The sequence below is a fragment of the Anomaloglossus baeobatrachus genome, chromosome 2 (genome assembly GCF_048569485.1).
Source record: "Anomaloglossus baeobatrachus isolate aAnoBae1 chromosome 2, aAnoBae1.hap1, whole genome shotgun sequence".
In the NCBI taxonomy this organism is placed as follows: Eukaryota; Metazoa; Chordata; class Amphibia; order Anura; family Aromobatidae; genus Anomaloglossus; species Anomaloglossus baeobatrachus.
The window spans coordinates 227,139,375-227,162,731 of NC_134354.1; the positions used below are offsets into that span (position 1 = coordinate 227,139,375).

Genomic DNA, 23,357 nt, shown 5'->3' on the forward strand with positions numbered 1-23,357 from the left:
GCTCATCCACTAAGCTGGGTTTCTCTGGGACCTGCAGTACCACTGGCTGACTGTAGGTGGTGTATGTCTTCCAGCTGAAGTTACCACCATTCAGCTACACCCAATGGGAAGACACCACACCCTTCTAATCCCCCTCATGTCTGCTGGTCAGTGCCAGAGATAGTTTTCTATTCCTGCTAGTGTCTGGTTCCTGTTCTGTTCTATTGATCCCTGTGTTTTGACCTCTGCCTGATCATTGACTAATATCCTGGCTGCCGTTTTTGCACCTCGCTGCCATCTCCGGTTTTGACTTCTCCCTTATTTCTTGACTACGCTCCTGCCTGCCGATTTTGTCCCTTTTTTCTGACTCCTGGTTTGGACTGACTCCTGACTCCTGTCGACCACTCTTTCCTGCATTGCAACCTTCCATAGGCAGCGATCTTCTGGACCTTGTGTAATTCCAGATCCCTGTACAAGGGGTTAAAGGGTTTCAGGGTTCTTGAGATCCTGCCAACTTGGTGTCTTGCCCTAGTCTGTCCGTGACAGTCATCCTGAGACTGTGGTCAAGGGCAGACGCTACAGGTATACACTTTATTCAGTGGAATCATTGGTGATTAACCCCTTTCCACACCGCAAGGCTCATTCACATTCATAAGGGCTGTAAATGTCATTAGTTATTAACATGAATGGCTGTAGAGTGGAGGGAGGCCTACACCGTTAGCCTTACTATGGGTACATAAATTCATGATCCAACACTGTTATCTAATACTCAACATGTACAAATTGAGACCAATTCTGCCACAAATACTAAGTGCATAGATAATAATAATAATAATGATAATAATAATAATAATAATAATAAGTGTATTATTAAAGCAAATCCTATCTTATTAGATAGACGCTATATGTGGAAGATATTGAGTATCCTCCAGCATTGCTGCACTTATTCCATGGAGAGATCATTGGCCTACTCTCCATTGTTACAGTAATAGACAATAATAAAATAATAATTGTACCCGGTAACGGAGTCATTGCTGCTACATTACAGGCCACCTCTGTGCATTGTAATTATCCAGATTGGATTTCGCAATGAGATAAATCCTGTACGCCGCACTCCATGTGAGGGTTTGTCTATGGAAATGAACGCTATAAATAGATTTCTAAGCACCCAAAGGTGTTTCGCAATCAATTACTCAGCTAAATGTAAGAAAATACAATGTAATGTAAGCATTGAGAAGAGAGGATATTGGAAGGATGGGCATGGAGGGGTGGGGGATGAGGGATGATGGGTGAACGCATGGGGCAGGGAGGAAGGGGAGAGAAAAGGATGCAGGGACCAAGCCGTGCAGATAACATGCCTGAAATGTGCACAGGAAAATAATAATGTGCGGCTGTCCGCAGGGATTGGAAGCTTAGCAGGGAAATGAGACTTAATTCACGACATGTCAATACGGAGCAGATAAAAGCAGGTGGTGCAATCTCCGTGACCCAGATTAATATTCACCATTGCAGATCACTGTCACGGAAACATTCCGCTATTCCAAACCCCGATACGACGTACACCATCGTCATTCATATAAGACCCCCTTACCTTTCATCCTCCAAAGTAGCCCTGATGGGCTACGTGTGTCTCTATGGGATGCATTCCTAATCTCCATATAAAAAATGAATGGCAAATTAGAATCCTCTCCTCGTTCTGTTCTGCGGCATCCTCCTCAGTAATGTGGCGAGGGCCATGCAGGTCGGTGCTGTATACAGAGGTTGCACTGAGCTGGCTGTATACTGCGTCTGCACTGAGCATGCTCGCAGCATCCCTGGGGATTTAAATCCTTCCACGTGACCCCGGTCTGTCAGGCAGAGTGAGAAGATTTAACCCCCTGCCTGTCATGTTATAGATGAAAACTGCACACATATAAAACAAATAGAAATATTGACTGTAGGGTTATTCTATGAAGAAGAAAAGCGGAATCCGTTCTATTACATATTGTAGTCTTATTATTACTGTTCGTATTTATTCGCGGTTGATAATGCAGAATTGAGTAAGGTTTCATAATATATTTATGTGGCTGTATCTGGATTTGAAGTGTACTTGGTGCATTGCAGAATGAACTGTGGCATCATCATCATCAAATGAAAAAAAACATCTGCATTTGTTTTTCTCGACCCTGTGCGTTGTACAAGAGAAGGAAAAAAAGTACAAAAGAAAGAGCATAAGAAAGACAACAAAGAACTGAAGAATGGTTAAAAAAAATACCAGGGATGAAGTGAGAAGCCATAAACCATCCTAAATATGCAAGACTGGCAGACATGATACAGACACCTGTATGTGTTTACATTCCTACATCCATGAAGCATGCTAGGTATTTTAATAATATACAATAGTGTCCTGTTTATGAAATAAGCTGACACATTGACAGTTAGGTCCGTGAAGCCTATCATGGCTGCTATCTTACAATGTATTGCGTGGCATTGAGTTGAGCTGTCACGCCAGACCCTGCCCATAACATACAGGACATCAATGGATCAGAAAAGTCCTTGAATTGTCCTTCTTGTCAAGTTGCTAAACATTCTACTTAGCTTTTCCTTAGTTGGTTTCACCCAACTTTTCTGAGTTCCTGCATAGCATTGATATCTAGTTATGCTGAGCTAAGAAGGCATAACTGCAGAGTTGAGTATATTTCAATATACATAGGAGGAAATAAGTATTTGATACACTGCTGATTTTGCAAGTTTCCCCACCTATAAAGAATGGAGAGATCTAATTTTTATCGTAGGTATACTTCAACTGTAACAGTGAGAATAAAAAATCCATAAAATCACATTGCATGATTTTTAAATAATTAATTTGCATTTTATTGCATAAAATAAGTATTTGATGACCTACCATCAAGCAAGAATTTGTCACACGGTGGTTGACTCTAAACTCGCTGAATGTCATGGCGGCATCTGACGCTGTTCACACTGCAGAGTCTGACACTTCACTTTGCCTCCATTGGTGCTTCTGAGTTACACAGACAGGCTTGGGCATCAACCAGCTGTGTTCTCATTAGTGATCGGGCTTGCCGGAACTAATTTCTGCTAGCCTGCTGGTTACCCTTTGGATCACATTTTGTGGCGAGACTTATCACAAGCACTCCCCACCTTTTTAAGGTGGAGGAGCCTTCCTTCCCATGCCGATTATAGTTTTAGCTAAATCAGTCCGTGTGTTGTTGTATCCAAGTCCTGCTAATGATTGTATTGCTTTATGCATGGAGTTGTTGTGGAGATCTCTCATTGTCTCATTGTTTCCTCACTGCTCTTATTTTCCTCCTTATCACTTGTTGACCTCTGTGTGAACGTGCTGTGTGATCAAGTACTGGTTTCCCCTGTTTGTCCATATATGTGAGTTCCTACACTCAGGGCCGGATTATAGGCGGGGCAGACGGGGCTTCAGCCCAGGGGCCCCCACCACAAGAGCCTCTGAGGGGGCCCCCACCACCATCCGTGTGTCCGCCATTTTATGAATGCCACAGTGGTTCAAGACTGCACTGTACCTTTAAGGTATTTCAATCCCGGCCATCACTGTACTGCAGACACGCCCACTGCACGCTGTGGGGGCTGCGTCTGCCAGGATGACGTCACTGCGCTGCTGTTTCTTCCTGCCGTAGAGGAGCTTGTGGGAGGACCGGAGGTCTCAGTGGATCCCGGTAAGTATGAGGTCATTAATCATGGTGCCGGCCGGGCAGGGGGCTGCAGTGAGGAGGGAGCAGGACGCCGCTGATAACTCCAGACCGGTTCCATAGTGTCAGCGGCCACTCTGCTATCAGTGTGAGATATTGCAGGAGTGTGCTCTGCTGCAGATCAGGTCGGGCTGTCAGTGCCGGGTCATCGGCCTCATCCCTCCCCTGCAATAACTCACACTGATCTCCAGCACAAACATCACTACACAGATCCTGCACTGATCACATCTGAGCCTGCAGCACACATTACACTATATGGCCCATATTACATATAGAATATGTTACATCCTGTCCTGTAGGCCCAGGTGTGATCAGTGCAGGGGATTGTATATCTGTGCACATGGTATACTACATCTAGCGTACAGAGAGAGTAGTGTGATACACTGTGTACACACATCAGATGGTATATAATAATGTGTATATTCTATAGCATCTGGTGTCTGTATCACAGTATATTGTGTAACAGTCATGTATTCTCCTGTACACTGTACAGGGGCGTACCTTTGGGGGGCATGCGTCATATTTGTCCCTGCACAGTAATCAGGGGGCACCATTAAAAAGTGTGAGGCAGCAGTATGGTGGGAGAAAATTGTAAGTGGAGAGTATTGGTGGAAAAAAGTGTGAGGGACATAGTATAGAGACTTGGTAATGGGGGAGGGGGGATAAGAAGTATAGATAAGGGGCGGCATGGTGGCCAGTGTGAGGGCACATTATGCTGAGGAGGGGGAATGTGAGACTGAGGTACAGTATAGTGACTGTATAGTGAAGGAGGTAGGCAGTATAGAGAATGGGCGGCATGGTGGGCTTTGTGAGGGCACAGTATGCTGAGGAGGGGGAATGTGAGACTGAGGTGCGGTATAGTGACTGTATAGTGAAGGAGGTAGGCAGTATAGAGAAGGGGCAGCATGGTGGCCAGTGTGAGGGCACAGTATGGAGGGCACAGTATGCTGAGGAGGGGGAATGTGAGACTGAGGTGCAGTATAGTGATTTTGGTACTGAGGGTGAGGGCAGTATAGAGAGGGGATTGCATGGGGAACAGTGTGAGGGCACAGCTCAGGAGGGGGAGTGTGAGGAGGGGGCACAGTATAGACATTTGGAGGTATAGTGGGTACACAATGTAGAGGACGGTGTGAAGAGGGGGCCCAGAACTGAACGAATAGGCCATGTACCGTAAGAATGACATTGTGTGGGTCATTTTGTGCAGGGAGCACAGTGAGGGGCAATTATTTATTCAGACACACAGCGTAGGTCATATATTTATATTTAGGAGCATTATAATCATTCTGCTATTTATTTTAAGGGCATAATGTCGAGATGTGCTGCAGAAGACCCGGGAGGTCTGCAGAGGGGAGCTGTAATGTGAAAAGTCATCATGACGTCTGGACAAGATGGAGAAGAAAGAATAAGATGACTCCGATCAGGGAAGATGTCACCTACAAGGTACCCGGATGTAACTGTATGTGTGTGAGGCCCGTTTCACACGTCAGTGAAAAACACTGACGTTTTTCACTGGCGTGTAAAACACGCACATGTCCCTGCGTGTGCTGTGATTCACGGCACACGTGGGTTGTATAAGTGCAATCCGGGCTCCGTTCTCCGTGGCCCGTGATTGCACTTAGAGATTAACTCACCTGTGCCCGCTCCCGCTGTCCATGGTGCTGAATCCTCCCGCGGTGCAGCATCCGGCCGGCGGTGACCCCTGCAGCAGCTGCTTCCGGGTCGGCTGTGTCGCGCATAATGAATATGCGTGACAGTAATCAGCCGGCTCAGAAGCAGCAGGGAGAACGGGCTGCAGAGAGCGCGGCTGAAGCCGGGTGAGTTAAAATGTTTATTATTTTAAATGCACGTTTTTTTCTGGCACGTGTTTTACAGATCACACCACTGCATGGTCCATGGTCATCAGTGATGCCAGAAAAAAATGGACATGTCTCCGTGCAGCAATCACGGACACGCGGGTACGCTGTGAAAAATCACTGACGTGTGAGCAGACCCATTCATTATAATGGGTCTGCGTATGTCAGTGATTCTGGTACGTTTAAAAAAAAAGCACAAACGTACCAGAATCACTGACGTGTGAAAGGGGCCTGATACTCAATGCTTCTCATCAGAACTGTGGTTCCTCTATGGTCCAAAGTCTGATGAATACTGATAACAACTCCCAGCATTTTCTTACAATTGTTAAGGACATACTGGGAGTTGTTAATTCATGTGATACCAATGTATATGGGGATGTGACATTACAATATATTGTTGTAGTAAATTTGGTACTGTAGTCATGTATTGGTGGTTCTGGTGATATATTCGTTTAGTGATGAGGGTGCTAGTGATGTATTTTGGTATTGCTTTTGGTTCTGGTGCTGTACACTGTGTGCAGAATTATTAGGCAAGTTGTATTTTAGAGGATTTTTTTTTATTATTGATCAACAACTATGTTCTCAATTAGCCCAAAAGACTCATAAATATCAAATCTTAATATTTTTGGCAGTTGGAGTGGGTTTTTTTAGATTTGGCTATCTTAGGAGGATCTGTTTGTGCAGGTAACTATTACTGTGCAGAATTATTAGGCAACTTAATAAAAAGCAAATCTATTCCCATCTCACTTGTTTATTTTCACCAGGTAAACCAATATAACTGCACAACATTTAGAAATAAACATTTCTGACATGCAAACACAAAACCCAAAAAATTAGTGACCAATATAGCCCCCTTTCTTTCTGATGACACTCAGCAGCGACCATCCATAGATTCTGTCATTGCTTGATCTGTTTACGATCAACATTGCGTGCAGCAGCCACCACAGCCTCCCAGACACTGTTCCGAGAGGTGGACTGTTTTCCCTCCCTGTAGATCTCACATTTTATGAGGGACCACAGGTTCTCTATGGGGTTCAGATCAGGTGAACAAGGGGGCCATGTCATTATTTTTTCATCTTTTAGACCTTTACTGGCCAGCCATGCTGTGGAGTAGTTGGATGCATGTGATGGAGCATTGTCCTGCATGAAAATCATGTTTTTCTTGAACGATACCGACTTCTTCCTGTATCACTGCTTGAAGAAGTTGTCTTCCAGAAACTGGCAGTAGGTCTGGGAGTTGAGCTTCACTCCATCCTCAACCCGAAAAGGTCCCACAAGTTGATCTTTGATGATACCAGCCCATACCAGTACCCACCTCCACCTTGCTGGCGTCTGAGTCGGAGTGGAGCTCTCTGCCCTTTACTGATCCAGCCTCTGGCCCATCCATCTGGACCATCAAGAGTCACTCTCATTTCATCAGTCCATAAAACCTCAGAAAAATCAGTCTTAAGATATTTCTTGGCCCAGTCTTGAGGTTTTATCTTCTGTTTCTTGTTCAGAGGTGGTGGTTTTTCAGCTTTCCTTACCTTGGCCATGTCCCTGAGTATGGCACACCTTGTGCTTTTTGATACTCCAGTAACGTTGCAGCTCTGAAATATGGCCAAACTGGTGGCAAATGGCATCTTGGCAGCTTCACGCTTGATTTTCCTCAATTCATGGGCAGTTATTTTGCGCCTTTTTTGCCCAAAATGCTTCTTGCGACCCTGTTGGCTATTTGCCATGAAATGCTTGATTGTTCGGTGATCACGCTTCAAAAGTTTGGCAATTTCAAGACTGCTGCATCCCTCTGCAAGACATCGCACAATATGAACTTTTCAGATCCCGTCACATCTCTCTTCGGACCGATTCTGCCAAAGCAAAGGAAGTTGCCTAATAATTAAGCACACCTTATATAGGGTGTTGATGTCATTACACCGCACCCCTCCTCATTACAGAGATGCACATCACCGGATTTACTTAATTGGTAGTTGGCTCTCAGCCTATACAGCTTGGAGTAGGACGACATGTATAAAAAGCATCATGTGATCAAAATACTCATTTGTCTAATAATTCTACACACAGTGTATTTATGTACATTTTACTGATTCTGATCCTGTACACATGTAGCAAGCCATAATTTGTAAAATTACATGACCGCAAGGGTTTCTACATTATGTTAGTAGCATTAAAGGGGTTGTCCAGGTTTGTGATGAAAGTTTCTATGTGACTGCAGAGTTCTGAATCCTCAGTGTGCACACTGCACACTGTCAGGACTCTCCGATGCCAGCAGTGAGAGCTTGAGGGCATGTAACTATTGAGTGAGGCTGCAGACGTCTAATTTGAATGTGGCCGGAAGTAAGCAAATCGCATACTTGCAGTCCCATGACTACTTGCTCATGGCACGGGAAAATCATGACAGTGTGCAGTCCGCAAGCTGTGAGAATTCAGAAGTCTGCAGTCATATAGGATAACAACAAATTTTCCTTGTCGACCTGGACAACCCCTTTAATAATAAAAGTAAGCCCCGTAGCATGCCCAATCCAACAACCTGTAATATACTCAATGTAAGGATTTAGCTCTGCTTGCTAATTCCAGAAGTGGTCACATGACCACTTGCAGGTCATTTTAATACTTTGAGTCACAATTAGCTTCTCTTCCTGCTTCTCTCTATGGGCTGTAGTATTTCACTGAACATTGAGAGAATTAGGAAGAGCAGCTCATCGGCACGTGTGAAAATGGCGTATGAGCGGTCACATGACAACTACTCAAACCGCATAAGCCGTGTATAGAAGGGGGCGCCAAACTGACCTCCTACTCCATGGACAGGAAAACCTAGATCCACCTCTGATACAGTGTATGGCATACCGTGTACAGACATCAGCTGCTATGTACTACTCCGGAGATAATACAATAGAGAGCACATTGTGATTTTCAGCAACCATTGCTGCCAGTGAGAACTTTCCCTTTCTGTATTTTTACTATTCCATGGCTGTCTTAACATTGGGATCAATAAAAAAAATGTGAGTAACTTTCTGTTTATAAGTGTAAATGTGAATGTGGCAGAACAGGATAAGATCCATGCTCAGTGGATTTATTTCTAAATGCTACGGTTCGCGCTCTACTGTTATGGCTAAAAATGTTAACGTTATGGGGCCCCCACCAGATTTTCTGCCCAGGGGCCCCCACCAACCTTAATCTGGCCCTGCCTACACTCCTATCCCAGCCCTCCACTTGGGTTGGGGAGAGGGGGTATTAAATCAGGGCTGTCCAGGAACAGTAAAAAGAAGGAGACCCAGACATCTTCACCATTAGACGTATCTCTAGGATCAGGGACAGCTAGGGTCCCACTAGCCTGAGGGGCAGTTTAAGAGCCCCAATCCCTGGTTAATCCATCACACCCCATCATAGAATTCTTCACCACTGACCTTTTATTTTTTTTAAGAAACCCTCCTACTGTGCACTCATTACCTATATTAGTTGCACCTGTTTGAACTCATTACCTGTATAAAAGACACCTGTCCACACACTCAATCAATCACACTCCAACCTCTCCACCATGGCCAAGACCAAATTGCTGTGTAAGGACACAAGAGACAAAATTGTAGACCTGCACAAGGCTGGAATGGGCTACAGGACAATAGGCAAGCAGCTTGGTGAAAAGGCAACAACTGTTGTCGCAATTATTAGAAAATGGAATAAACACAAGGTAATTGTCAATCTTACTCGTTCTGGGGCTCCATATAAGATCTCGCCTCGTGGGGTAAGGTTGGTTCTGGGAAAGGTCAGAAATCATCCCAAAACTACCAGGAGGATCTGGTCAATGACCTGAAGAGAGCTGGGACCACAGTCTCAAAGATTACCGTTAGTAACACACTACGACATCATGGATTAAAATCCTGCAGAGCAAATAAAGTCCCCCTGCTCACGAACATGCACATGTCCAGGAACATTTGAAGTTTGCCAGTGACCAGAGGAGGCATGGGAGAAGTTCATTTGGTGAGATGAGGCAAAAATAGAACTTTTTGGTATCAACACCACTTGTTGTGTTTGGAGGCAGAAGAAGGATGAGTACAACCCCAAGTACACTGTCCCAGATGTGCAGCATGGGGTGGAAACATAACACTTTGGGGGTGCTTTTCTGCAAAGGGGACAGAACGACTGCACTGTATGCAAGGGAGGATGGATGGGGTCATGTATCACGAGATTTTGGCCAACAACCTCCTTCCCTCAGTACAAGCATTGAAGATGGGTCATGGCTGAGTCTTCCAGCATGACAATGATCCAAAAGACACTGCCAGGGCAACTAAGGAGTGGCTCCGTTAGAAGCATTTCAAGGTCCTGGAGTGGCCTAGCCAGTCTCCAGACCTGAACCCATTAGAAAATATTTGGGGGGAGCTGAAATTCAATGCTGCCCAGTGACCGCCCCGAAACCTGAAAGATTGGGAGAAGATCTGTATGGAGTATTGGGCCAAAATCCCTGCTGCAGTGTATGCAAACTGGGTCAAGAACTACAGGAAACATCTGACCTCTGTAATTGCAAACAAAGGTTTCTGTATCAAATATTAAGTTCCGTTTTTCTATTGCATCAAATACTTATCTCATCCAATAAAATGCGAATTAATTATTTAAAATCATAGAATGTGGTTTTCATCATTTTTTTCAATTATTATTCTGTCTGTCACAGGTGAAGTGTACCTACGATAAAAATCACAGACCTCTCCATTCTTTGTAGGTGGGAAAACTTGCAAAATCAGCAGTGTATCAAATACTTATTTTCCCTACTGTATTCGAGAACTGGAAGGAGCTAGGCCACAGACTGTATGCAGCTGTAATAGCTTATCTGTTGTTTTTGCACAGCTTATTCCAATGTAATGGCTGAAATGGAATGTTGTTTGTTCTTTAACTTAATAGTAGAGAACCTTTTAATCTAGCAAAGGGTTCGCTGCAAAGTTATGGAACTTTTGAGATCAAAATTACATTTTGCATATGATATATCATACATATATTTTTGTGTATGAAACCAAATAAAAACGTAAGAAAAAAAACCAGGCGGGAACAATGAAATGACATATTTTGGTGGAAGTGGCTGATCATCCGTTCTTTGTTATTTATTTTTAAATATCACCCATTGACCATAATGAGAAAAGAAAAATATGATGACTAATCCATGCACTTATGTATCATTAAACATTCTGGCTCTTCTACAATTCATACGTAAATGTAATCTATTACCAGTTATTTACTACCACATACGAGAGCTTCATGATGTAGATGACCCTGATTCTGGCGATGTATCACTTATTGGGCCACGTGTTGTATTTATTTTTTTTAAATTAGTTTTAACTGCTGCAGATCTAGCAGTTCTTTGAATACTGGGCACTCTGTAACCCAGCCCAAACCACTGATTGACAGCTTTCTGTGTATACTGTACATAGGCAAGTTTCTATGGAGGACTATATGGCAGAAGGTTTATAATGATAATCTCTTACTAATAAAAAAAAGTGATTTTATCAAAACTACAGCAAGCAGCCCAATACATGACAACACTGGAATCAGGATTTCTGTCTCTATATTATGCAGGTCTCAGATTAGGTGGAAAAAACCTGGCGGTGACAGATACACTTTAAGGCTTCAGTTCCACTTGCGTAAAAGTGGGACGAGGGTCATGCAAGAACACGTTTTTTTTCTCTCACCTAGCATCTGTATGACATGTGACTGCTGTGCAAGTGCTATGCGAGTGTGTAGGTTTTTCTCACCTAGCATCTGTATGACATTTGTATGCCATTCGTATGCTATCGGTAAGAAAGCCATGGAACCCATAGGGTGGAGGGGCGACATGACTAGAGGGAAGGGAAGGAGTGATGGGGTTAATGGAAACAGGAATGGTTTGTTTATAAGGCAGAGTAAAGGGATTGGTGGGTAGGAGGAGTTCCCTGGAGGAAGAGGTGGGACAGTTGAGGGGTGTAAGTAAAGGACTTTGACTTACCCCCTCTCTCTTGACTTCCGGATATGGAACGATCTGACTGGAGAGGTTCCTATAAGGTGTCAGGACGTCACCTTCTATTTCTCCATGGAGGAGTGGGAGTATTTAGAAGGACACAAAGATCTGTACAAGGACGTCATGATGGAGGTTCCCCAGCCCCTCACATCACCAGACTTCCGGATATGGAACGATCCGGACGTGCGACAGGATGGCTGCTACCCGGGAGCAGCGGATTCATCATGGCAGTGCACGGGCCCCTGGCAGCGCGGTCCCACGTCTTGGCTGCTGGGGGTTAACCCGTTGGCACTTTCCCCTCGCTCCCCTGTCAGCTGCGGGCGGCGTCACCCCTCCCTCATATCTCAGGTACTTGCCGTGTGCGGGGGGAGCGAGGAGGAGATGCGAGAGCCCCTTCGGGGACCCTCCGCGGTAGGACGTGGGCAGGGCAGTACTCATCTGCTGCTCCGGCCGCGGGAGGAATCTCCGTCCGGGCCGCGGCAGCCGGGAGGGGGGCGTGGCTTGGCTGCGGCCTACTTCCGGTCCGAGCCGCGGCCTGGATTGCTGGATGCGGCGGCTCCCGGACGGGGAGAGCGCCCGGCGGTGACAGAGGCCAGCTTTACCCCTCGCGGAAGGCGGGGGGGGGGCCGCGGAGCTGCAGCCAGTGGTGGGTCCGGCACCAGGGCAGGCGGGCCTGGGGCGACGGGTGCCCAGGAAGCGTCGGTGAGTGGGGGTGACGGCAGGGGCCCTGCAGTTCCTGCTTGGTCACCCAGATCAGGTTGCAGCTCCCGGCCGCGGCGGTCTCCCCCAGGAGGGGGAGGGCCCAGCGGACAGAGGCTTTCATGGGGCCCAGGAGGGCTGGATGCGGCGGCTCCTGGCCAGGAGAGCGCCCGGCGAGGACGGAGGCCAGCGTTACCCCCCCCCCCCCCCCGCGGGTGGAGGGGGGGGGGCCGGGGGGCTGCAGCCAGCAAGGGGTCCGGCACCAGGGCAGGCGAGCATGGTGCGACGGATGCCCGGGAGGCGTCGGTACGTGGGGGTGACGGCGGGGGCCCTGCGGTCCCCGCCTGGTCACCCAGAGCAGGCGTGCAGCTCCCGGCAGCGGCGGTCTCCCCCAAGGGGGGGAGGGCCCGGCGGACGGATGCCTTCTGGGCCCAGGAGGGCAGGAGGCTGGCGGCTCTGGATGGGAGTCTGCTGGCAGCGGGTCGGGCCACAGGTACCCCCTGTCCTTGCAGGTAGCAAGGGGGGGTCAGGCCAGAAGATAAGGCCCGCGGTGGCAGCCCGTAGGACGGGACGGTTTCCGGGGTTGTCGCCGCGGGACAGAAGATGGAGCTTGGAGGATGGTGCCCACGCGGCGTACCAGGAGGACGGCCGTGGTGGTGGCAGCGCTTCGGCGGCGTCTGCATTACATGAGCCAGAGGCGGTCGGCTCCAGCGAGGAGGAGGAGGAAGCAGCGACGGATGAATCAGACGTCCGGATGGCGTGATTTTTATTCCAGGATATGCCGGGTCGCGGTCGGGTGAGACGGCCGTGGATTTGGCAGGGCTGGGGGGGGGGCGGCTGCGGACACGGCAGCGCCGAGTGGGTTGGTGTTTTGACCAGGTATGGGGTTTACTGAAGTGGTGTATACGGTTGTGGAGAGTGCGCATGCACCGCCGGCGGCATGGACGGGATCGGTGGTTAGTAGGCGCAGGTGCGGCAGGCAGAGTAAGGGCGCATGAGGCGGCAGGGGAGCATTTTCGGGCAGAGGCGGCAAGGGCTGTGACAGAGTGAGTGGTGAGGAACGAAGAGGGGGATGAGGTGGTGCGTCTGGCTGACAGTGGCCAAGTGTGAGAGGTATGGGTGCTTCAAAGGCCCGCTGGGGGGGCTCACTTGCTGGAGGATGTGAGGGATAAGATTTGAATGGGGAACGTGTAGCAATAGTTTCGCTGCTCCCCCGGGAACAGTTTCACCTGGATTAGGTTAAGCCAAGTGATTCCAGGAAGGCTAAGTAGAGGGAGGGGAGCGCCGGTGGAGGCTCACCCTCGTACATTTGCAACGTGGCTGCGGGCATTTGCGTTTTTTGGCAAGGGTATCGGGGGAAGGAATTGGGTAATTGGTTCGGCATGGTTCGGTTATATGGATCCATTTGGGGTGGCTTGTTAGGTCATATGGCGGTTTAGTCTGGCTTCAGTACGCCGAGTAATTTCAGCAAGGGAAGGTGTTGCGTGCCAGTATGCGGTAGGATCATACGGGCACATCCTTATGGCTGCAGTGGATGGCGGCTCCTAGTCAGCCCCCCCCCTTTTTGGGGGGTAGTTGGCTGTTCGGGGCTTGGAACCCCGGCGACACGGACGATGAGGGTTTTTTGGGGGGAATAGAAGGATGGGTGGTGCAGATTTGGCGCGGGCGGTTGTCTTAAGCATAAGTGTTGGGTTGTGGTAAGGAACATAGTAATTCTGCGTCATTCTATTTATATTGGTGGATCTTTGCCTCCTTATTGGAAGTTTGCGCTGGGCTAGGGGACACCTGGTGGTTGTCAGTGGAAAGAGGGGTCAGGAAGTGGTGTTGGGCAGGATGGGTGGGCCATTCGGGGCCCTCCTTGTCACGATTGGGTTTCTCTGTTGGGGGGTAGTGCCGGAAATGAGCCGTATATAGATGTATATATTTCGGCTTGTTCAAAACGTATCTTATCTGGAGGAGTCATCGGTGTATGCCTGCTTGGCTCCAGAATTGTCGGCGGTTTATTATGTGTCGTTTGACAGAGGGTGGGATTTGGTAAAGGCGGTGAGCCGGGGAGCATTGATGGCAAAGGCGAATTTGGAGGCGGCATTTAGGTTGTTACTGGTCCACCCTGCTAGCTAGCAGTTCTGGTGCTGCGGTGGGGAGGGGAGTTATTATTATGTTGATCGGTGGGTGCTAATGGGTTGTTGTCCCATTTTATGTTCCTTTGGAGGCGGTTATTTCTTGGTGGAGTGGTTTGTGCGTGGTGTGTCCCAGCTTACACCTCTTATTCATTATAGGTTGATTCTCTTTACATCGGGTTGGCGGGTTGATGATTCGTTGAGGTTGATTGTTTTATTACAGATGGTGGTGGATACTCTTTTGGGCCTGTTGGCGCAGGCGAAGACTGAGGGTCCAACGCCAGTGATACGGTTTGTGGGGATAAAGTTTGATGTTATGGTCAGAGGGGTAGGATTCGTGGGTAATGGTGTGGTCCTATGGGCTGCGATAGAGGCAGTTAGGTCAGCTAAGACGGTGCGGTTTCAGGCGGTGCAGTCTTTGCAGGGGCGGTCGAACCACGGGTGCAGAGTTACGCCGCTGGGGTGCGTGTCTGCTGGACGGCTGGCGATGGCTGCGCCAAGGGTGCAGCCATCGGATCCTTTGTGTGTGGTCACGAGGGAGATCAATGATGATCTGATGGTGTAGGAGGTTTTTTCTTACGGCGATTTAGTGGCCGCGGATTGTGGCTGGGTAAGGTGCTACCTGATGGAACGTAGCTGCGGTACTCGGAGGCAGCGGGTCCAGTTGTTTTCTGGTTGGGCATTGTGGGGTAGCGCTTCCAATCGGTGGTAGTGGTCGGGTGGTGGAGGTTGGCAGTTTTTTCCAAGAGGAAGGTGTGCTGTCATTCTGGCTATCAGTTGGTGGAGAATTCGATTAATAGTTGGTTTGCTAATCCTGGGGCCAAGGGTGGCGTACTTGCGACAGTTGGTTTCTCAATTGGATGTGTTTTAAAAAAAAAAAAAAAAAAAATGTTATGCGTGGCGCAACCAGTACTGGGGTTCGCCAAGGGAATAGCAGCTGCTGTGTTTCCTTCCAGTTCTGCAGGTCTCGGGAGTTGAGGCCGGGTAGCAGACGAGGTGGGCACGGTGTGTCCGGAGGGCTTGTGGAGTCTGGTGTGGCTGTGTTGGGGAGCGGCTCGGTGCCCAGTGACTGAGGTTATTTGGGGCTGATATTCCGAAGTATGGGTGGCGCGGATAACGTTTGGGACAATGTGTGAGGAAGGCCCAGTGGAGTATTTGATGGTGGCGTTGGCAGTGGTGAGTAACGGTTTTCAGGCTGCTAGGCCGGCGTCCGCAGTGGAGCAGAGGGTGGCGGCTGTGGCTGTCTTGTTAAGGATTAGATGTGGAGAGATGTTTTCGCAGGATCTTAGGGCGCGGCAGGCCTTGAAGGGTTTGGTCGTAAGGGTGTGAGGGAGCGGGATACAAGGGTCCGTCTCCGTTGTTTTGTGGCAGCGTTTGGTGAGTGGTTTGTGGCGGCTATGTTCATCTGAGCACGAGCGGGTTTTTGTTTCCCTTGTCCAAAACGGTTTGTGTTAGCCTTTTGGGGGGCTTTGAGATTGTGGGGTTGGTCAGCCCATCTACGGTCAAGAGCGGAGGTTGGATGTTGGAGGATGTGTCCGAGGTGGTGCAGTGGGTTGAGCGCCGGCTTTGTCGCTCACCGAATTAGATTAGGCGGGTGGTGAAGGTTGGTGTTGTTATACGCGGTCCCGGGTGCGGAATTATGTTGTGAGGGCGCCCAGGCTCATTATTGTGTCGCGTTTGTTAAGGTACCATTTTGTGGCAGTGCTGCAGACTTGATTGCAGGTGGCGGGGGTGGGCGCCCGGAATACTATGGGTCGTATTCCTTCTGGATTGGGCTGCCACGGAGGCCCCTCGGTGGGCTCAGAAAAGGGGTTGTGAGAAGTATTGGGAGGTGGGAGTCCTCTTGTTTCGGTGTTACGTTTGGCCTCAGTTGTTATCGGGTTAAGGCAATGGGGGCATTTGAGTCTTTTGGGAGTGGAATGGGTTGGCGTAACAGGTTGGTGTTATCTGTGGGTTTATAACCCCTGGGTTTTTGTGGTGAGGGTGTGCCTCATTTGGATATTTGGGCATTCGTTGGTTCTCGGGGCCTCGACGGTCTGAGGCTCGCCTGAATGTTGCCAGTTGGGTCTGGACGGGTCGATGGTACTGGTCCAGTAAATTGGAGGCAGCGATTTGGTATCTCGAGAAGTTATTTATGAATGTTTTAAAAAAAAAAAAAAAAAATGTTGGTTGTTGCATTGTGTAAGACATACCTGAGCTTAATCGTGGGGTAGTTTTGATAGTGTGACCAGGTTGGAATGGCGTGTGGCTCGTGCGATAGGCAGTATCAATTGAGCCTTATTGGGGGGGCGGCGCCAAAAGTTGGTGGCGCTGAACGGGTGGTTTTGGGGATGCGATGGGGGTGCATCTTCACGTGCTTGGTGCTGTTTTGTGGACGCTGGGATTGCGTGGAGGTGTGGTACAAGCTTTTGGTGTGTGGCGGGTCCAGGCCACGTAAGGAGTCACGTGCCCTGTCCTGTGGCGGGGGGTAGGTCTGGTCCAGAGGCGGTTGAAGGCAATGGTAACTGGACAGAGAGACACCATCTTGGTATGGTGGCTCCAGGTTCCGGGATGTTGCAGGCACGGGGTTCTGCAAAGTTGGGGGGTTAATCCGTAGGTGATTAATACCTCATCTCTGGGTCGGTGTGTTGCGGCCAGGGATACTGGGGTGAGAAGTGGTTCCTGGACTGGGCCTACTCAGGGTTGTATATTTACTGTATTGGTTACTGTGTTACCTATTGTTATTTGTTGGGGTCGCCCGTTGGACGGCGCCCCCTTGTGTTAGTATGTAAATAATAGGTAATAAAGGCTGCTGTGGCCAATTTTAAACCAAGTCACATGCAGTTCGTGTATTATTTACAGATGGTATTGGTGGGTAACACACATACAGCACGACTGGAGAATCCTTCCTCAATGGTCAAGAAAGCCATGGAACCCATAGGGTGGAGGGGCGACATGACTAGAGGGAAGGGAAGGAGTGATGGGGTTAATGGAAACAGGAATGGTTTGTTTATAAGGCAGAGTAAAGGGATTGGTGGGTAGGAGGAGTTCCCTGGAGGAAGAGGTGGGACAGTTGAGGGGTGTAAGTAAAGGACTTTGACTTACCCCCTCTCTCTTGACTTCCGGATATGGAACGATCCCCGCCCACCCTCCCTTGTGTATAATGCCGAGGGGAATTTGGTCTGGGTTGTTTCTTTGTCACAGCAGCGGGGGGTAGGTCTGGTCCAGAGGCGGTTGAAGGCAATGGTAACTGGACAGAGAGACACCATCTTGGTATGGTGGCTCCAGGTTCCGGGATGTTGCAGGCACGGGGTTCTGCAAAGTTGGGGGGTTAATCCGTAGGTGATTAATACCTCATCTCTGGGTCGGTGTGTTGCGGCCAGGGATACTGGGGTGAGAAGTGGTTCCTGGACTGGGCCTACTCAGGGTTGTATATTTACTGTATTGGTTACTGTGTTACCTATTGTTATTTGTTGGGGTCGCCCGTTGGACGGCGCCCCCTTGTGTTAGTATGTAAATAATAGGTAATAAAGGCTGCTGTGGCCAATTTTAAACCAAGTCACATGCAGTTCGTGTATTATTTACAGATGGTATTGGTGGGTAACACACATACAGCACGACTGGAGAATCCTTCCTCAATGGTCATGACATGCGTATTTAATGCTGTGCAATATTTTTCTCACACCCATAGACTTGCATTAGCTAATCTGGTGTGATCTACACAGTATGCTGCGATTTGATTCTCAGCACGATTAGAGCAGATGAGTAAATAGTAGAAGGACACTGCCTGATTGCTTAACACTGGTGCGAGTGCAATCTGATGTTTTATCGGAGGATTTTAGCAATATACAGGACTAGATCCACAGTGGAAGTATCATAAATAGCTGGACCAATAGCTTTGTAACAATAACATAAGCCAATAGAAGGATTAAACCTAAAACATAACTTTTAATATTCAAAGTATAAAATTGAACAATCGTTCAAGTCATCAGTTAAAACCAGGATTCACAATCGTACCTGTAATGGGACGATTAACCAGATCCCAAATATCCACAATTAGGATCAAAGATAAACGAACTGCCGCAGCTGACTTCAATCTTACATAATTAAGTGTCAAGAAACAAATACACTTACTTCAGCTGTAAAAAATACATAAGAGGTTTCGCCAAAGATCCTAAATAGAGAACCTATCTTAACATGTATAATAGGCAGATTAGTTATATTGAGAAACAAAGCTGAGTTTCTCTCTCTCAATAAGGAATGGTCTTACCAAATCCCAAGATGTTAGGCAGGCATTAGTAGCAAGTTACCGGCTCCAAAAACAGGGGGGCTGTCTCCCAGCACTTCAAATCCCATTTGGCCAGATAACCTCAGTCAGGCAATTTCAGTGGTTCCCACTCCCAACGTTTCACAATGGATCATCAGGGGAGTCCAAGTGGGATATCAGCTGTGGGCGTCATTAAGTCTTGCTTTAACATGACCCTCCACAGATGCCCGGTTCACGCATCCAGGTGTATGTCCAACCTAGTTCAAGATTGCGGCAATCTTGAACTAGGTTGGACATACACCTGGATGCGTGAACCGGGCATCTGTGGAGGGTCATGTTAAAGCAAGACTTAATGACGCCCACAGCTGATATCCCACTTGGACTCCCCTGATGATCCATTGTGAAACGTTGGGAGTGGGAACCACTGAAATTGCCTGACTGAGGTTATCTGGCCAAATGGGATTTGAAGTGCTGGGAGACAGCCCCCCTGTTTTTGGAGCCGGTAACTTGCTACTAATGCCTGCCTAACATCTTGGGATTTGGTAAGACCATTCCTTATTGAGAGAGAGAAACTCAGCTTTGTTTCTCAATATAACTAATCTGCCTATTATACATGTTAAGATAGGTTCTCTATTTAGGATCTTTGGCGAAACCTCTTATGTATTTTTTACAGCTGAAGTAAGTGTATTTGTTTCTTGACACTTAATTATGTAAGATTGAAGTCAGCTGCGGCAGTTCGTTTATCTTTGATCCTAATTGTGGATATTTGGGATCTGGTTAATCGTCCCATTACAGGTACGATTGTGAATCCTGGTTTTAACTGATGACTTGAACGATTGTTCAATTTTATACTTTGAATATTAAAAGTTATGTTTTAGGTTTAATCCTTCTATTGGCTTATGTTATTGTTACAATCCTGATGTTTTATCGGATTGTACTTGTCTGTGAAAATCGCAAGTGGAACTGAGCCCTAACTCTGCTGCTGAACCTCAGGTTCCAAACATCTGTATCAGTCTTTCCTTCAGTTATCCATTAGACAAAAGATACAATTCAAACTTATTGTCCTAAGGCCTTGTGCATAAGCTGCAGTTTTTTACGTGTTTTGATGCATTTTTTTCAAAATCTGCCCTAAAATCTGCATGTTTCTCTTGAAGCCAGCAAAGTCTATGAGATTTCCTTGCAGATTTTGATGCAGAAAAAATCTGCAGCACGTCAATTATTGGGACATTTTTCCAGCGTTTTTTAGCCCTTCTAGCCATTGAAGTCACTAAAAATATGCACGGAAAAAAAACGCACCAAAACTGGATGTGTTTTATGGTGCGTTTTCTGCTGGAAGATGCAGTTTTGATGCAGAAAATTTCTGTGCTAAATGTACCGCCTGTGCACATAGTCTCCATGTTTATGAACATCATGTTATATTGACTTAAAATTGGGCTTCCATTGATATACATGGCCTAGGGAGGTATACAGAATATCACAAAAGTGAGTACACCCATCACATTTTTGTAAATATTGTATTATACGTATTTTTTCATGGGACATCACTGAAGATCTGACACTTTGACTACATTACATTGTATGAGTGTACAGCTTGTATAACAGTGGTGTGCCCTCTAAATAACTCACAGTCATTAATGTCTGGCAACAAAAACGAGTACATCCCTAAGTGAAAATGGTGTCATGTGACTCACTAGTGTAAGGGCTCATGCGCACATTGCGTAATTACATGCATTTACGCTGCGTATTGCACTGCAGAGTAAATGCATGCGTCCTGCGTCCCCTGGACAATCTATGAAGATTCTACATGATACGTGCGCCCGCAGCAATTTGGGTGCTAAAATTTTGATCCAAATCTGTGCGTTCAGAAAAGCAGCATGTCAATTATTCCGTGCGCTATGGATGCAGCTCCCACTCTGTCTATGGTGTGGGCAGCAGCCATAGCGCATGAACTAGGCTTTTTTTGTACAGAAAAACTGTATCCATTATGCAGTGTTACTGCAGCAATTTGACGCGCACATGTGCTGTCAAATCGGGTGGCTTGCTGGGTAATAATGGATTAAAACTAGCTTTGTTTTACTAGCTAGTATTAAGCCAGAGATTCTTAATGTCAGGCAAGTTTGACCCAGCCATTAAGAATCTCCAATAAAGGGTTAACAAACAAGACACCACACAGAGAAAAAATACTTTAATAGAAATAAATACACAGACATATTAGAGACTCCATGTTTATTACTCCCTTTCAGCCCTCCATGATCCTGGTCTTCTATCTTCTTTCTCCTTCAACCCATGCAGCTCTGCTACATCAGACAGCACTGCATGGGAGGAAGACGCTGCTGCTTCGTGCAGTCTAATCACTCAGTGAGTGAGCAGAGGCTGCGGGCTGTAAGAGGTGACATCACCGCTGCCACCGTTACTATAGCAACGGCAATCTCCGATCACGTGATTCCCGATGCCGCTATTTACCGACTGTGGCAGCCAGTCCCTGCATGTGGGCTGACTCTGTAAAGAGCGCCCACATGCAGGAAGGGGAAAGCCGACCATGTGCCAGAGCACACAGAGATGCTGGAACGAGCACCGCGTACAGGAGAGATGCACTGACAGGACCTAGCATGACGTCTAGCCATGTGACCAGTCTGTAGCCAATGAGATAATAGACACGTGATTGGTCACATGCTATTTTGACGTCACGGAAGGTCCTATCATCAGTGCTGGCTACCGGGAGGATGCAGCGATTATCGGAAGGAAAAGCGGCGGGAGACTGAGTGCAGGACACGTCGCGGGGACCTGTAAGTAAAATGGCAATGTTTATTAACTGTATGCGTACATGTATAATGTGTTTTTATGTGTTTGTGTTTGCCTGCCATCGTTTTCAATTGGGTGTGAGAGAGAGAAAAGAGAAGAGAGAGAGGGAGAGAGAGAGAAGAGAGGAGAGAGAGAAAAGGAGAGAAGAGAGAGAGGAGAGAGAAGAGAGAGAAAAGAGGAGAGAAGAGGAGAGAAGAGGAGAGAAGAGAGAGGAGAGGAGAGAGAAGAGAGAAGAGAGAGAGAAGAGGAGAGAAGGTGAGAGAAGAGGAGAGAAGAGAAAGAAAAAAGAGTGAGAAAAAGAGTGAGAGACAGAGAAAGAGAGAGAGAGAACAAGAGAGAGAAAAAATAGAGAGAAAAAAGAGAGAGAGATGAGAGAGGGAGAATAGAGAGAGAGAAGAGAGAGGAGAGAGAGAAGAGAGAGAGGAGAGAGCAATGCAGCCTCATTCCGATTTTATAGGTGTGGCCCGCGGCTCACAGCTTATGTCAGGCTCCTCCCCTCAGTGCATAATTAAATTAAATTAAATTATAATTATAAATAAATAATAATTATAATTTAAAATTAAAAATAAATTAAATAAATTAAATTCTTTACCGGGACGGCCGGGACTTGAACTAATGCTCCCTAGGCAGTAGCTCTAACCATTGAGCCACTGCCTCCAATGAGAAACATAGGCAGATTTGGAAATCTTGACGTCTGCATTGCAGAGTGAAGTCTCCGGTGACAGCGCGGCTCACTTCAGGTGCTTCGTGGAGAGGACACAGAGCGCTCGTGTTCTCCGGTGCTCCCTGCATCTTCATGTAGCAGAGCTGAAAGCGTCGTGTGGATTACTTCGGACCTGTATTGTTGTTTGAGGATTAAGAAAAAGGTAAATGAGGTGTTTTTTGTCTTTTATTACAAATAAAGGATTTTTCGCTGTGTGTGTTTCTTTACTTTCACTTACAGGTTAATCATGGAAGGTGTCTCGGGGAGACGCTTGTAATGATTAACCCAGTTATTTCCCCGATTGCCACCGCACCAGGGCAATTCGGGATGAGCGGGGTAGAGTCTCGGGACTGCCGCATCTAATGGATGCAGCAATTCCGGGTGGCTGCCTGCTGATATTGTTAGGGTGGTGGATTCTCCATAACGTGGTGCTCTCCATCCTGACAATACCAGCCTTCAGCCATGTGGCTTTATCCTGGCTGGTATCAAAATTGGGGAGAACCGTATTTTTTTTTATTATTATTATTATGTATTTATTTTACTGCACGATATAGACCCGCTCGCCGGCGGCTGTGATTGGTTGCAGTGAGACAGCTATCACTCATCGTGGGGGCGTGTCTGACTGCAACCAATCATGCATATTTTCCCAGGGTGCCTTGTTCTAGTGTCAACGCGTTGAGAAACACATGATGGTGTCTCCGCGGTGTTGGATGTTGATCTCCCCGAGGTCAACCATCCTTACCTATGTAGTCTTCTACTAGGCATTGCTCCCACTAGCCAGTTTCCTACTTCACACTGATGAGGGACAAATACCCCGAAATAGCTGTCTGTGGATGGATACCATGTTTTGGTATAGGCGGTTTCCTTGACTGGAGACTGCTCTACCCGTAGTTATTCCTTCCCGGTGAAAGACCTGGCTAGTTTCCTGCCAGCATTGAGAAACATGTGATGGGGTCTCCGCGGCATTCTTGTTTTGCATAAATTCCCAGGGGGCCTTGTTCTAGTGTCACTGCGTTGAGAAACACGTGATGGTGTCTCCGCGGTGTTGGATATTGATCTCCCCGAGGTCAACCATCCTTACCTATGCAACCAATCATGGGCGCCGGTGGGCGGGGAAAGCACGGAATGCCTGATTGAATAATGAAGCGGCAGCCATTTTCAAAAGAGGAAAAGCTGCCTGAGATTTCTGACAGCCGAGCAGCAAGGCGCAAATGATTGGTGAGTAGGAAAGAGAGAGAGATTGTGCTGGGGATGCAGGA

General features: G+C 47.4%; 1 protein-coding gene and 1 long non-coding RNA gene across 12 annotated transcripts in view; one reads left to right on the top strand and one right to left on the bottom strand.

The window, feature by feature from the left end:
• PLEKHA6 (pleckstrin homology domain containing A6) overlaps positions 1–1,790 on the bottom strand; it is a 335,253-nt gene extending 333,463 nt beyond the window's left edge. For 8 of the 11 annotated variants that reach the window (XM_075335645.1, XM_075335655.1, XM_075335652.1 and 5 more), the window contains exon 1: positions 1,571–1,789. The gene's annotated coding sequence lies outside the window, so the exon portion shown is untranslated. Of the gene's footprint in view, positions 1–1,570 lie in introns of all 11 variants that reach the window. The other 3 variants (XM_075335649.1, XM_075335646.1, XM_075335651.1) reach the window with 1 other exon arrangement.
• A 1,821-nt stretch (positions 1,791–3,611) lies between these two features.
• The window catches only part of LOC142289733 (uncharacterized), a 31,494-nt gene continuing 11,748 nt past the window's right edge, over positions 3,612–23,357 (top strand). The window contains exons 1-2 of the long non-coding RNA XR_012750139.1: positions 3,612–3,665; positions 4,999–5,138. This is a non-coding gene — a long non-coding RNA (uncharacterized LOC142289733). The remainder of the gene's footprint in view (positions 3,666–4,998; positions 5,139–23,357) is intronic.